Source organism: Tenrec ecaudatus, chromosome 3, assembly GCF_050624435.1.
Source record: "Tenrec ecaudatus isolate mTenEca1 chromosome 3, mTenEca1.hap1, whole genome shotgun sequence".
Taxonomy (NCBI): Eukaryota; Metazoa; Chordata; class Mammalia; order Afrosoricida; family Tenrecidae; genus Tenrec; species Tenrec ecaudatus.
The window spans coordinates 43,940,184-43,956,882 of record NC_134532.1 but is presented as its reverse complement, the minus strand read 5'-3'; the positions used below and the strand labels follow the sequence as shown (position 1 = coordinate 43,956,882).

Genomic DNA, 16,699 nt, shown 5'->3' with positions numbered 1-16,699 from the left:
ATGCTCTGCTTGCGGTGCCAGAAAAGCGCCCACAGCCTGAGCACCCTGTTGCCGGCGCTCCCAGGTGGGAGGCTCTGGGCTCCGGGACATGTATGTGGGCGGAGGCTATTTTAGTCCGGCCGACTAGGGTGCAAGCGCCCTTTCTCTCCCCCAGGAGTCCTGCCAGCGCTTCTCTTGGTGAGAGGTGGGCGGGTGTCCCTGAGACAGGTCCTATTTCCCCGCTTTCGGATTGGGTGGGGTTCATGGTGGGAGTCCCTGTTGGAGAAAGGGGATCCCGGCTGGGGTTTGGGGCTTTGTGGTTCCCTGATTCTCTCTTTGCGGGTCTCCTAACTCCCCTCCCCTTCCTTCCACACAGCGGAGCTTCCTCCCGAGACTCCTTGCGCCTCCTCAGCTCAAAGGTGAGCCCCGGGGTCTTGTTCTGCTGACCTCCCTCTGGACCCGACCAGAGTCTGTTCTAGGGGCAAGATCTCTTGCTGGTCAGTGACAGAAACGTCTTCTCTGGCTTTAAAATATTGATAGTGGCCTTTTTTCTTACTCCTTGTGTATATTTTTATCTATATATTACTGTTTTTTTCCTTCCCACTAAAATTTGTTTCTGTTCCTTATGGTTTCTGTTGGGTCTCACAGTTTGTGAAGCACAGGAGTGGATCCCTACAGATAAGAAATGATGGGAGGGTTTGTAGGGGATGTCCGGTTGGGGTGGGTGGTGGTGGTGTCTGAGTTGGGGAAAGGGAGGGCATTTGGGGGGCAAACAATGAAGGAAGGAGGGAACTGAGCAGTAGAACTAATAGTGACAACAGAAGTCATTTAAAGGTGATTTAATCATGGTGGGAAAAAAAGACAGTGTTCAATTGATTGTTGTACTCATTGTACAGTTCTTGAGATGTTTGAATTGTTGAATTGTGGGATATGAGCATTAAGTGCCCAAAAGTATTTAAAAAGAAAAGAAGGTCTCCATCATGAAAACTATCCAACTAAATAAACTATGCATGAGTCAAAAACCAAAGCGAAACAAACCAAACACTAGGTAGTGCCAACGTGTTTGACTTCTTTCTCTGGGACGATAACGGAAGTGGCCCTGAAACGGGCCCTTGGGTTTTGAACGTTGTGAGGCTGAAGGACAATTTACTTGGAGCTGGTGTGGTGGGCATTGGCCTTGGTGCCCTCGGCCATGGCGCGCTTGGCCTGCTGTCCAGGCAGTAGCAGGTGCACAGCTGTCTGGATGTCCCAGGCCATGATGGTCGAGGAGTTTGGAATATGTCGTTGAGCTGCCTGGTGGGTGATGTGCACGAAGGTGTCAATGGTCAACGAGTTCACGATGCCCATGGCCCTGGATGAGATGCTGGAGTCTGCGTGGACCTACTTGAGCACCTTGTGCACATACATACAAAGTAGGTCTCCTTGCACCTTCGCTGACATTTCTTGCTGTGCTTCCTCTGAGCCATAGCTGCAGCCTCCTTGGGGCCCCTCCCCGGGCAGGCAGGGACTTAGCGGGGTCAGGTGGGTTGTTTGACTGGGACTGAACACCTGGAAAATGTAACGCAGGTGTCCTAAGGCGAGCTCAGGGAGGACAGAAACTCTTGTGGAGCAGAAGGGCAAAAGCTCGAGGGATCTTGATTTTCAGTACCAATACAGACCGTGAAAGCGGGGCTTAACGATCCTTCTGACCTTTTGAGTTTTAAGCAGAAGGTGTCAGAAAGTTAACACAGGGATAACTGGCTTGTTGTGGCCAACCATTCACAGCGACTTCACTTTTTGTTCCTTTGATGTCAGCTCTTTTTATTGCTGTGAAGCAGAATTTACCAAACATTGGATGATTCGCCCACTAATGGGATACATGAGCTGGGTTTAGACCGTCTTGAGACAGATTTCTTTTACCCTAATGGTGATGTGTTGTTTCTGTGGTAACCTTGCTCAGAAGGAGAGGAACTTTAGGTTTCCATTGGGTGTCTGGGCTTAGTTGAGGAGCCAATGGGGCGAAGCTGCCTTCTGTGGGATTAAGACAGAAAGATTCTTAAACTGCAGGAAGGATAGGACACCACCAGGGAGGCTCCATTGTGCTTGGATAACCTCCAACCCTGTCGGCCTGGGCTGTGGCTGTGTGTGGATGCGAGTCCCCACTGTACGCTGGGACCAGAAATGTGGCAGCACCCTCGCCTGCCTGTCACGCACCTCATGTTGGGGATCCTGGTGCTAAACTATTGGTAGACAACCTGCTTCCTGGTCAGGGTTTCCTATGGAGCACAGCAGCTCCCTCCTTGTGATCTATTGCTGCCCTAACAGGACCTTCCAGTTGACCTCCCAAGTGGCAACGAGAAAAATAACTAAGTCCCCACTCGGTCCCCGTGGAAGGGGTCAGGGCTTCTAATGGAGGTGCCCAAGGCGCATGTGCTCATCGCAGCATCTCCAACCGGTTGCCCTAACAGGCCGCCTGGTCGATCTCCCAGGTGGTGGTGAGAAAAATGACTAAGCCCCACCTGATGCCAGTCTATCCAACTTTTGTGACAGAAGCAGCCTAAGGTTGCAGGTGAGGCCAACATGGACATTGATAACAGGTTATTCCCCATCTCCTAGAAAGTATTAGTAAGGGTTCTTTCAAAACTACTTTTATATGTGAGCCCAATAACTTAAAACGGAGGAAAAGTGTTTATTCATCATATGTGAATAATCTGGTCTCTAGATGCCAGAATCTTTAATTTTTATTTCTCTTACAATTAGGCTGGAAGGGTCTCATGAAATTTTATTTTGATTCAATTGCACATAGACCTTCTAAGCAGCCTGAAACCCACTCAACTATCATTAGTCTCTTGTTCTGCTGGATCCTTTGATCTTCCAGCTGACCCCTCAATGTAGAGGCCTGTATGATTTACACTTCCCTTGAAAGACAAAATGTCACTTACAACCGATGACTGTGTGCTGTCCTTACACTAGAGCCCACATTCATGAAAACACTCTGCCGCATCCTGTGTGGAGCTTAGAGAAATGCCTTCAGATGACCTCCAAAAGAATGGTATAATGAGGCGTAGGAAGTCTTCACTGATTTTGTTGTCACCTTGTTCGTTCCTTTTTTTTTTAACTAAAGAAACCTCTTCCCTCTTTCAATAAGAGAAATAAGAACTTGGTAAACATAACTAGCACACTAGCATGTTTTTGTGCATGTCTTGGGTGTTTATTTGTGGTTTCTGGGGATGGTGTCATATTAGCTGTCATGGAGTCAGTTCCATCTCACAGGGCCCGAGTGAACAACAGAACAAAGCACTGCACTCTCCTGTGCAAACCTCACAATTTAGGATGAACCCATTGTTGCAGTCCCTTTGTTAGTCCATTTAATAGAGGGATTCCTATTTTTCACTGCCCCTCTACTTTACCCAACTTAATGTCCTACTCCTGGGACTGTTCTCTTGATGATTTGTACAAAGTATATTATACGAACTTTCACCATCTGTACCGCTAAGCAGTCCTCTGATATTACTTCTCAGATATTGCTTCTGCCAAGACAGACTTGTTTGTACCATGGCTATTAATGGTACTTGGGGTGTTCTTGGCCAGAACTACAACTCAACCACATTGATTATTCTGCCTGCCTAATTCAGTGCCCATCTTTCACATGCAGAGGAAGCCATTGGCAATAGCATGTTTTAGTCAGGTGAGCCCAATCCTTAAGGTAATAATCTTTTAAAAATATATCATTTTGTTGGAGGCTCATACAATTCTTATCACAACCCATACATACAAGCACATATGTACATTTGTTGCCATCACCATTCTCAAAACACTTGCCTTCTACTTGAGCCCTTAATATCGACTGCTCATTTCCCCCTCCGTCCCCACTACCTCCTACCTCATGAACCCTTCATAATTCATAAATTTTTATTTGGTCATGTTACACTGTCTGATGTCTCCCCCCGCCCTCTTCTCTACTGTCCATCCTCCAGGGAGGTTACTATACATAGATTCTTGTAATCAGTTCCCCCTTTCTACCTCACTTTCCCTCCACCCTCCAGGCATTGCCACTCTCATCACTGGTCCTGAAGGAATCATCTGTCCTGGATTCCGTTTCCAGTTGCTATCTGTACCAATATACATCCTTTGGTCTAGCCAGATTTGTTAGGTAGGACTGGGATCATGTTAGTGGGGGCAGGAAGCATTTAAAAACCAGAAGAAAGTTATATGTTTCATCGTTGCTACCCTGCACCCTGACTGGCTCATCTCCCCACCACAACCCTTCAGTAAGGGGGTGTCCGGTTGGCTACTGATGGGCTTTGAGAGTCCCCTCTGCACTCACCCACATTTACAAGGATATGAGTTTTTTTGTTCCTTGATACTTGATACCTGATCCCTTCGACAACTCATGGTCACACAGGCTGATGTGTTTCTTCCTTGTGGGCTTTTGTTGCTTCTGAACTAGATGGCCACTTGTTTATCTTCGAGGTTTTAGCACACCAGATGCTATATCTTTTGATAGCTTGGTACCATTAGCTTTCTTCCTCAATGTAATATCTTTCCAACAATGTAAAGAGGCGTTGTTCCTCTGATTCATCCAATGCAAAGTAGCCATAGATCTCCTGACTTACTATCACCATCTGGGGTGTTTTTTTTGGGGAATTTTTTTTCATAAACTAACTTTTTCTGGAAGGAGTTAAAATTTCTCAAGCTTAGATTAAGAATGTTGATCATGACAGTGGAGGGGGGGGGAGGAAGGTTTTGGAACTAGAAAAAAGTACTATTTTTCATTGTTTCTACATCACACCCTGACTGGCCTGTCTCCTCCCAAAGACCCTTCTGTAAGGGGATGTCCAGTGGCCTACAAATGGACTTGCAAGCCTGGCTAGACAAGATGATGTACACTGGTACAGATGGAAACTGGAAACAGAGGGAATCCAGGGCGGATGATCACCTCAGGACCCAGTGGTGTGAGTGGCAATACTGGGAGGGAATTGGGAGGGTGGGTTGGAAACGGGGAACTGATTTCAAGGATCTACATGTGACCTCCTTCCTGGGGGGCAGACAACAGAAATGTGGGTGAAGGGAGACATGGGACAAAGCATGTTAAGACAAAATTATAATTTATAAATTATCAAGGGTTCCTGAGGGAGGGGGGAGTGGCAGGGAGGGGTAAAATGAGGATCTGATGCCAGGGGCTTGGGTAGAGAGCAAACATTTTGAGAATAATGAGGACAGCAAATGTATAAATGGGCTTTACACAATGGATACATGTACGGATTGTGATAAGAATTGTAGGAGCCCATAATAAAATGATTTCTTTTAAAAGAAAGAATGTTGATCAAGTACGTCCAACCTTGTTCTTTAACCAGCCTGCCTCAGAGCTCGGATTGAAACTCGGACTTAAGGGGAATGGTGAGCCTTATATTCCAAATATTTATAACGACTAGATATGACAAAGATAAATTGTGTATTTTTCTAGTAACCTGACTTGCATACTAGTTTTATAGGGGCACAAACATATACCCCTGTCAAATAACTGCCACTTCACAACTCCCTGACTAAGAAACACTCTGGGAGTTGAAAAGGGCAATGCCAATGACATCAAACCAGGATATCCAACTAGCTACGTCAGGCTAATGTCTCCCTGCTTTATCATAGCTTAGCCTAGTCCCATCACATTCGTTTTGTGTTCCTACCCCTCGGGGCTCCTGGTGGAGCAAGTTTCACAAGTGGTGCCAAGATACTAGCATTTTATCTCTCCCCAGATGCCCAAAACTATGGGTGAGATGTGGGTATTATAGTGAGATAATCAGGGAAAATGATAAAAACATGTAAAGGGGAAGAATTTGTTGGTAGAAAGGTACACAGTATCAGCACTGAAATCATTGATCACACCTCATAATTCTATAAATTTTTAAGTACATTGTAAATGTTTTATAGCAATAAAACTAGCATAGAATATTGTAGTAGTGAGTTTATTGACTTGGCTTGAAAGCATAGATTCTTCCTGAAAATTCACCTATTTTGATAACGAATTAAAGTGTGTGGGTTCCTCTTCGAAGTCAAACATTCAAAACCTAGGCCAACACTCAACGTAAGCATTGAACTCCCAAGGCTATACAGTAATCCAGGGTCATAATTGCCTTTCGGAAACACCTGGAATCCATTCATCCTCTGAGACTAGGAAATACCTGCTTCTATTACATGAATGTCAATGAAGGGGACCTGACGAAGAGAAGAATGGACTCTATTAGAATAGCGTGGGCTCTGTCTTTAAAATAAATACCTCAGGTTGAATCCTAATCTTCAGCTCAGGGGCACAGGGTGGTCTCTTAGGGCAAGAAGTGCAGACCAACAACCTGACATACCTAAGTGATCACTCCTCTTCTGTTTCAGGTTGCAGATTGGCCACACATACCAAAATACAGTCCAGTCTAGGGAGCCAGAGAAACCTGGGACTGCTGTCTTGCGCACTTAAGCATCACAAGGATTTGAACTTCTGAATGGTTCTGAACCAAATCCATTCACCAGACTCCAAATTTCCTCGTGTGTCTGCTTTTTATTTAGAGAGTGCATCGATTTGATTTCCTGAAGCTGTACTACAAAATGGTGAGTAGACAGACACCTAGGGCATTTGCATTATACAGAGTAAGGTCAGATAGGAATCACTGGAAACCTGAGGTCAGATTATAAGGTAAAAGTGTGATGGGCGGGGGACAAGGGATGGAGCTTTCTGAAGCAGTCTATTGCTATCAAATGCATATGTGGTTCCAAGCACTGGATAACTGATCTTCCTTATGTGCCTTGAGGCTTGTTATATAAGGTATAAGCATCCCAGTTTGGGCCTTGGTTTTTTGAAATGTGCAATAAACTTCTTGAGTAGAATCCAGATATAAAGGTCTACCAGAGGACATGAATTCTTAGCTCGTTCAGAGTCACCATTGCTTCTTCACTACAGTTTTCTTTATTCCATCAGGCAGTGAAATATTTTCTTTAGATTTTTTTTAACAATTTATTGGGGCTCATACAATTCTTTTCACAGTTCATACATATACATACATCAGTTGTATAAAGCACATCTGTACAGTCTTTGCCTAATCATTTTTTTCTCTTTTCTTCTTTTACATTTTATTAGGGACTCATACAACTCTTATCACCATCCATACATATACATACATCAATTGTATAAAGCACATCCATACATTCCCTGCCCCAATCATTCTCAAGGCATATGCTCTCCACTTAAGCCCCTTGCATCAGGTCCTCTTTTTTTTTCCCCCTCCCTCCCCATTCCCTCCTCCCTCATGTGCCCTTGGTAATTTATACATCGTTATTTTGTCATATCTTGCCCTATCCGGAGTCTCCCTTCCCCCCTTCTCTGCTGTCCCTCTCCCAGGGAAGAGGTCACATGTGGATCCTTGTAATCAGTTCCCCCTTTTCCAACCCACTCACCCTCCACTCTCCCAGCATCGTCCCTCACACCCTTGGTCCTGAAGGTATCATCCACCCTGGATTCCCTGTACCTCCAGCCCTCATATGTACCAGTGTACAGCCTCTGTCCTATCCAGCCCTGCAAGGTAGAATTCGGATCATGGTAGTTGGGGGGAGGAAGCATCCAGGATCTGGGGGAAAGCTGTGTTCTTCATCGATACTACCTCACACCCTAATTAACCCATCTCCTCTCCTAAACCCCTGTATGAGGGGATCTCAATTGGCCGACACTTGGGCCTTGGGTCTCCACTCTGCACTTCCCCCTTCATTTAATATGATATATATATACATATATACACATACATATATACATATACACATATATACACATACATAAACACACACTTATCTCTTTTTTTTTTTTTTTGCATGATGCCTTATACCTGGTCCCTTGGGCACCTCGTGATCGCACTGGCCGGTGTGCTTCTTCCATGTGGGCTTATTTGCTTCTGAGCTAGATGGCTGCTTGTTCACCTTCAAGCCTTTAAGACCCCAGACACTATCTCTTTTGATAGCCGGGCACCATCAGCTTTCTTCACCACATTTGCTTATGCACCCATTTGTCTTCAGCGATCCTATCATGGAGGTGTGCAGTCAATGATATGATTTTTTGTTCTTTGATGCCTGGTAACTGATCCCTTTTCTTTAGATTTTTAACGATGGCAGATTTGACTCTTACACTGTTGGACGGATCCTCTCATGGTTTCATCAAAAGAATGAGTCTGATTGAAATGTGTCCAGTTGGTCAATAAGTCGGAATTTGTATTCCTCATATTTATTTATGTTGATAAAAAGCCCTGCAGAAACATTCCTCACTGGTAATGTCCCTTTGTACAACAGATGAAATCCTTCCTAGGCTTGCAGTATCTTTACCTTGCCTTACATAATTAACACAATTATTGTACTATTATTAAAAACACAGCCACTGAAGGTGGTTTATGTTTCTTGAACTTTTAAAAACAAACAATTGTGTCTCTTCAGAGGATCCCATTCATAACATGTCCCATGTATTGAGGGTGATATGTCATTATCATTGCTTTTTAATAGCATTTGTCCTGTACTTCTTCCAAGAGACCAAAAACAAAAGATACAAACTCACTGCCATAGAAATGATTCCAGGAGGGACCGCTGGGCAAGTCGGGCCACAGGAGCAGGTGAGGGTGGCGAGGAGGTGTGGAGGCAGGACAGGCGGCCTTCAGGCCCTGCTGCTTAGGGCTGGCCCCCCGCTTTCCCCGCCAGCTCCTGAGGGCCCGTGCTGGAGCCCGCAGCCCGGGGGGTTGTGACGGTGCGCACCCCGCCCAGAGCTCCCTTCTGGGCAGCCTTGCTGCCCACGAGGGCACCCCTGGGCACTGGGGGCCGCTGCTCTGCTGCTGCTGCTGCTCGGCTTCTACCTGCTTAGCCCGGACCTGGACTACAGGCGACTGCGAGGGCCTGCTGTGCTAGATGGAGCCCTGCCGTGGGACCACAACAGCTCGGCCTGTGTCCCACTGCGGTCACTCCTGCCCAAGTGCAAGCTTTTGCAGGTGGCCATCGTATGTGCAAGCTCTAACTCCAGCCGGGAAGTGGTCACCCTGGTCAAACCCCTACTCTTCTACAGGAGAAACTCCCTGCACCTCCACTTGGTGATGGAAGCGGTGGCCAGGAACATCCTGGAGACACTTCCACACGTGGATGGTACCTGCCATCCGAGTCAGCTTCTACAATGCTGATGAGTTCCAGTCCCAGGTCTCCTGGATCTCCAACACCCACTACTCCGGCCTCTATGGGCTCTTGAAACTAGTGCTGCCCGGTGCCCTGCCCTCTGACCTGGCCCGGGTCATTGTCCTCGACACAGACGTCACCTTCGCTTCTGACATCGCGGAGCTCTGGGCATTTTTTACTCACTTTTCTGATAAGCAGATGATTGGTCTTGTGGAGAATCAGAGTGACTGGTACCTGGGCAACCTCTGGAAGAACCACAGGTCCTGGCCCGCCTTGGGCCGGGATTTAACACAGGCGTCATCCTCCTGAGACTAGACTGGCTTCGGCAGGCTGGCTGGGAGCAGATGTGGGAGGCAACTGCGAGAAGAGTGCTTCTCACCCTGTCGGCCAGCTCTTGGGCTGACCAGGACATCTTCAGTGCTGTCCTCAAGGATCACCCAGGGCTGGTGCTGCTGCTGCCCTGCACCTGGGACGTGCAGCTGGCTGACCACACGCTGGCTGAGCACTGCTACTCTGAGGCGTCAGGCCTGAAGGTGATGCCCTGGAACTCGCCAAAGAAGTTCCGGGTGAAAAACAAGCATGTGGAATTCTTCTGCAACCTCCACTTGACCTTCCTGGAGTACGACGGGAACCTGCTGCGCAGAGAACTGTTTGGGTACCGAGCCAGCCCCCACCTCAGGCTGCGCAGCTGCAGCACGCCCTGGCACAGCTAGATGAGGACGCAGCCTGCTTTGAGTTCCAGCAGCAGCGGCTCACTGTGGCCTGCATGCACCTCACCACCCTGCCTTTTGAGCTGTCACCGCCCAGGCGCCACGACATCACCCTGGTGGCCCAGCTCTCCATGGACTAGTTGCAAATGCTGGAAGTCCTGTGCAACTGACCTGGCTGACACCGAGGCGAGGTGGGGGGCCTCGCCGGTGCTCTCGGTGTGGCGCAACGTGGCCTACCACATGGTGTACCCGGAGGGGCCCCTCTACCCGGTCAACCATCTGTGCAACGTGGCCTTGGCCAGGCCCTCAAGTCCCACGTTTTCCTCAGTGACATAGACTTCCTGCAGGCCCACTCCCTCTATGACTCCCTCAGGGCCTCCCTTGAGCAGCTGGAGCTGCGGAGCACCCCTTCGAGAGCCTGCACTTCAGCTTCCCTACCTCCAAGGCCGAGCTGCTAGCCCTGCTGGACGCCGGCGCTCTTTTAACCTTCAGGTGCGACATGTGGCCCCAGGGTCATGCGCCCATGGACTACGCCTGCTGGAGGGAGGCGCAGACCCCGTACCCACAGCAGTGGGCAGCGGACTACAAGCCTTACATGGTGCTGCCCCGTAACTGTCCCCACTACGATGCTCACTTTGTGGGCTTTGGCTGGAACAAGGTGGCCCACATGGAGGAGCTGGATGCTCAGGAATATGAGTTCCTGGTCCTGCCGGAAGCGTTTACCATTCACATGCCCCACGCGCCCAGCCTGGACATCTCCCGCTTCCGCTCCAACCCCACCTACCGCCACTGCTTGCGGGCCCTGAAGGAGGAATTCCACCAGGACCTGTCCCGCCCCGTTATGGGGCCTTTGCCCTCAAGTACCTCACTGCCCTGAAGCAGCCCCGGGGTGTCCAGTGATCCCCCAGGGCTGGGGCTGCGCTTGCCTGGTTCAGCTGTACCACACTGCATGCTGGGAGCTTCCCCTGCCCCTCCCAAGGACATTTCTATTAAGTTATTTACGGTCTCCATGGGGTTGGCTGGGGCAGGGGCATCTGTGGTGGGGCCTGAGGTCCACCCATGCTGCTACTCCCCCATTGGGTTCCAGCCTCCCCCTGCCCCAGCCTTTTTGGGGCTGGTTCCCTGTCCCAATGACCTATAGCTCCTTTTTATAATTAATGTTTGTTAAAAACCCCTTGTATGCCCCTCTCTCTTGGTTTGGGGGCGCGACTTCTCAGGAAGCTTTGTGCAACTGCAGTCACGGGAGGGGCAGCAGTGTGGGGGCCAAAGAGGACGGAGGCCACCCACCCCCTGCCCTCCCCTGCCCCAAACCCAGCACCTTGAGGCCAACAGACTTTATTTGGCTTTATTTAGTAAAATGTTAAAATAAATACAAATTGATCAGCTAAAAAAGAAAGAAATGATTCCAACACAGAGTAACTTTAAAATTGTGACTAGAACTTCCCGGAGGTTTCTTGCACTGTAACTATGTGTGGGCATAGAAACTTTGTCTTTCTCCAGTGAAATGACTGATAGTTTCAAAGTACTGACCCAGCAGTTAGCTCACGGTACTACCATTGCTCCATTGTCCATGATAAGTTTGTGATAAGAATTGTACGAGCCCCCAATAAAATGATTTTTTTTTAAACCTGTCCTTTAATTTCCAATGAGAATTCTGGATGTCCTGCTTCTACAACAGGTCTTTTTGAAGATATTATTATTACTTATTTTAAGAGGGAAACCACTAACTTCCTTTTCTATCTCTTCATTCAGGAACATATCACTTAACATGCTCATTGTTTTTTATCCATCTTTACATACAGCTTGGTGGCTTTTGAAGACATCACCGAAGACCACATTTTATTAGTCTGTTAATCCAGAGACCACAAATCCTGGATGATTTCCAAGATCAGCCCCTTCAAATACCTTGTGAATAACTGCCAGCCTGCCTTTAGGAGAACACAAGTAGGTGATGATCATGGTAGTATATACACTGAGCTTGTATTCAGTTAGTTTATCTAGTAAAATGCAGAACCATGAAAGGGAGGTCATCATGCACTTCAATATTCTCAATCTCTCTTCAATTCTTATTTGTGTCATTCATATGCAATCCTTGTATGAATATCCTGTGTGAGAACTTTGTATGAATTTATGTAACCATAAGTTTTCCAGGATATAAGTATCAATAGATATTGGTTTCAGCATATTTGTTAGTCTGGGTAGACTAGAGAAACAAATTCATAGACACTTATGTGTATAAGAAAAAAGCTTTATATACAAGAGCAATTGGGTATTAAGAAAACATCCCAGCCCAATCTACATCAAGTCCATAAGCCCAATATTAGCCCAGATGTGCAATACTAGTCCATAAATTCCTTGTTACACTCATTCAGCCAAGTAATGATGGATACAGGAAGATCACAGGCCAATGGGTGAAACATCTTGTGAATCCAGTGGCAGTAGAAGTGCCTCAGCACTGGCAGGGGTCTCTACATGGCTCCTACAACTCCCAGGGCTCTGGCTCCATCAGCCTTTCTCCATGTGGCTTGTCAAATGCGGTGTCTAGCAAGGGGGTGTGAGGGGGGAGGCCCCACCCCCAGTGAGCTATTTGTCTCCTTAGCACCTCCAAAGAGATCATCAAGCTGCTACCTGATTGACAGGCTAACCTCCACCCCTTTCACTCTTAAGTATGTACTTTTCATTTTGTTTTTTTGGGTTAGGTCAGTTCATTTCCAACTCATAACAACCCTATACGCAAAAGAACAAACCAACGTACAATATTGAGTCATCTTCATTATGGTTCATAACTCTGAGCCCATTATTGAAGCTATTGTCATTCTGTCTCCTCATGGGCCTTACTCTTATTTGACCTGTCCTCTACTTTGCCAAGTATGATACCCTTTTCCAAGTACTGGGCTCTTTTGATATCATGTTCAAAAAATGTGAGATGAAGTACCATCATCCTGGTATCTAAGGAATATTCTGGATAAACTACTCCAAGAAAGATTTGTTTGTTCCTTTGGCCAAACCAAAACAACTAGCATTAAGTCAGTGCTGACTCATAGCAACCGCCCTGTGGGTTTCCAAAACTGTAATGGTTTACAGGAATAGAAAGTCCAGTCTTTCTCCTGAGGAGTTTCTGCTGCTGGTGGTTCATCAGTTAACCTTTACTCTGCGATCCACATGGTTGGTTCCTTTGAGAGTCCATGGTAATTCCAGTATTCCTCAATAGCACCACAATTCACATGCAATGATTCTTTACTCTTCTTTATTCAATGATCAACTTTCACAAGCATATGAAGCAATTGAAAATACCATCTCATGAGTTAAACTTGATATGAAGGTGTATGGCAGTAAATTTGAATTAAGTAAAGACATGGTTACCCAATTTAGCAATATGTTTGGTGATTTGGATGTTGTCTGACCACACCACAACATTCCAGTGTTTAAATATAGACTAACGAGGTGTCATGAATCAGAAGAGAGATGGCCCTGGTTTGTGGTGGATATTTTCATATTCTCTCTCTCTCTCTCTCTCTCTCTCCTCTCTCTCTCTCTCTCTCTCTCTCTCTCTCTCTCTCTCTCTCTCTCTCTCTCTCTCTCTCTCTCGATATCTGTCTGTACCTATCACTGGGAATCTGGGAATAAAAATGCCCTTGCTCTGTGGCTGCATATAGCTCCTAGAACAGAATACACTCTTGTGTGGATTAAGAGAACTCTGCAGCAGATAAAGTGAAAACTTCAGAAGAAATCTGGGTTACCCTGAAGGCACAGCTAGCCACATTCTCTGAGTGGGCGGAGCAGACCCAGGGGCCTCACTTTATCCTGTTTACCCTGATGTACAAATGCACTTCCAACATGCAAATATCTCTTTGGCAGCCACATGAAGCTACAGCACACGTATATTTAAATTCAAAATCCTCATCATTCTGAAGAGCATTTTGGGGTGTCAAATCTTATCCACATGAACATGAAGCATGTGTGGATTTTCTTTTCTGGTGGCAACTCTGGGAGGTGAGTGCTTCAGGGACTCCTACATGAAGTCTGGGGATGCAGCATTTGAGCACATGACTCTTTTTCTCTTCATCCCCAGGTGTCCTGGCTCAGGTGCAGCTACAAGAGTCAGGCCCTTGACGGGTGAAGCCCTCACAGACCGTGTTTCTCACCTATGCTGTCTCTGGATTCTCTTTAGCTATTATGTGCACTGGATTACCAAGCTCCAGGAAAGGGCCTGGGGTGAGTTGAGGTAATAACATGATGGGAAAATATACTACAATCCATCTCTCCAGTCATGAGTCAGCATCACAAGGGCATTTTCAAGAGCCAAGTTATTTAAAACTGAGCTCTGTGAATCCTGAGAACACAGCATGTATTGCTGTGCTAGAGACACAGTGATGGGAAGTCAGTGTGAGGCCAGACACAAACCCCCCTGCAACAGGCCATGGTTCCAGGACATGCACGAGAGAGGAGTCAGGGATGCTTTCCTCTCAGAAGCTGTGTTTCCCCCACACTTTCAGCACATCTCTAGGGATTGTCATGTACACACTCTGGGGAATCTTCATGTATCTGAAAGTGCCTTTTTATCATTGGAATGGGCTTTGTCTATCTTTGACCATATAAATATAACAGAGTTCACACTTAATGGCTTGATATGTCTGCAATTGACTGTATTAACTAGAATTATTTGTTGTCAAAGCCAGAGACATTCCAAAACACCAAACACCACCACAGAGTCTATGCCAACTTACAGTGATGCCATTGTGAGTTTCTGAGACTATAACTATTTACAGGAGTAAAAAGCCCTCTCTTCCATGGAACATCTGGTTGTTTTAAACTGTTTACATGCAGATCTCTGCCCAAAGCAAAACTACTTTACTCGAGGGATCCTGATAGAAACCTTAATGCAGGAAAAATCTCTCTTGTGAGTCCCAAGTTTTCTCTAAGCAATCAGGTGTATTCATACATGCTTCCACATGTATATTTATGTAATAATTTTAACTTACATTGACCTGGATAATATTGTATGTCTTGATATTATTAGGTACGCTTGAGTTGGCTTCAACTCAGAGATCCTATGTACAACAGGATGAAATGCTGCCCGGACGTGCACTATCCTAACAATCATTCCTCTGTTTGGACTGATCATTGCAGCGTTTGTGATAGTTGAAAGTCTCTCATTTTCATTGACATTTTACTTTACCAAGCACAAGACCATTCTCCGGGCACTAGTTCCTCATGACGACATGACCAAATAAGTGCAATGAAGTCTTACTCGAATGCTTCCAAGAAATATTCAAGATGTTGGACAACAGAAAAATGGGTGGGGAGACGTCGGACAGTGTAAAATATGACAAAATAATAATTTATAAATTATCAAGGGTTCATGATGGAGAGGGGGAGCGGTGATGGAGGAATAATGAGGAGCTGATAAGGGCTCAAGTAGAAAGCAAATTTTTTGAGGATGGCAACAAATGTACAAATGTGCTACAGACTATGTATGTATAGATTGTGATAAAGAATTGTACAAGCCTCCAATAAAATGATTTTTAAAAGGGAAGTATTCAAGATGTGCTCATTTCAAAGGAGACCTGCTTGTCCTTCAGGCCGCCCATGATATATTTAACGGTATTCCCTAGCACCATAACCCAGATGCAACAGTTCTTTGACATTTCTTACAGGGTCTGGGCCATTATTGGAGTCACTCTTAGTTTTCACAACTGCAGCAGCTGTTTCTGGCACTACAGATAGTGTCCGGGGTGCTTCTAAAATCATAGAATGCATAAGGCAGCACCACTCAATAAACACTCAGGAGCAGAAAATAGCAATAGTGCTGACATGGAAGAAATCTATATCATGTCTAAACATGGGGCAACAAGAAGATACACATTCATCTGCAAAAATAAAGGTTGATGCATGTAAGTTATACTTAGGTGAACCTGGACCACAAAATTATGTGGCACAATGATTAAATGCTCACATTTTAGCCAAAAGGGTGGCCATTCAATTTGTTAAAATTGATTCAGTTTGTTGAAGACATGATTACTTTCTCCCATGAGTATTATGTTAAAGAAAATCCTTTTCAGCCTGTTCTTCTCTTTGATGGAGCGTCTAACCACTGCCCTGAACCCTAACAACCTTGGAGCGTCTAACCACCATCCTGAACCCAAACAACCTTGGAGCGACTAACCACCATCCTGAACCCAAACAAAGTTCTATAAATGTTGACAAAGGCATTTCAACCACCGATTAGCCAAGACACAGTGAGCTTTAACATATGGGCAATGATCAAGACAGTGTATTCTGTTACATATTTCCCTTTGTTAGGTGTGTTTCCCCACATAAAACATCTACCCTTTCCCCCGGCATTGTTATTCAACCTGAGAAGAATCTTGTGTGTTTTCATTTGTTTTGATGTTGTTAATCCCAAAGTCCATTCCAATTCTAAGTGATTCAATGTACAACAGAATAAAATAATGCCTCCTGAACCCATTGTTACAGCCACCGTGTCAATCCATGTCATGATGTAGCTTCTTCATTGATCCCCTACTTTATCATGGAGGATGTCTTTCTCAAGGGACTGGGATCATGATAACGTTGCATGAAACAAAGTCTTACTGTCCTTGATTTTAAGGAACTCTGGCTGTATTTCACTCAAACATATTTCTTTTACTGAAAGGCTGTCCCACGGTACTTTCATCATTCTTTTACAACACTAAATCAAAGGTCATTTTTTATGGCCTTCCTTATTCATATTCATAATAATATTAAAAATTATTACTTGGCTTCTAAAAGTGACATTTAGGAAACCCTGTAATATGGGCTTGTTGGTGCAGAGATATAAAGGGCTATGGTGGTGCTGTGGGATAAGATTT

The 16,699-nt window shown here is 45.7% G+C and overlaps 1 pseudogene; it reads left to right on the top strand.

Moving 5' to 3' along the window:
* Nucleotides 1-1,324: 1,324 nt before the first annotated feature.
* On the top strand, nt 1,325-10,748 carry LOC142442246 (xylosyl- and glucuronyltransferase LARGE2 pseudogene; annotated as a pseudogene).
* The last annotated feature ends 5,951 nt before the right edge of the window (nt 10,749-16,699 follow it).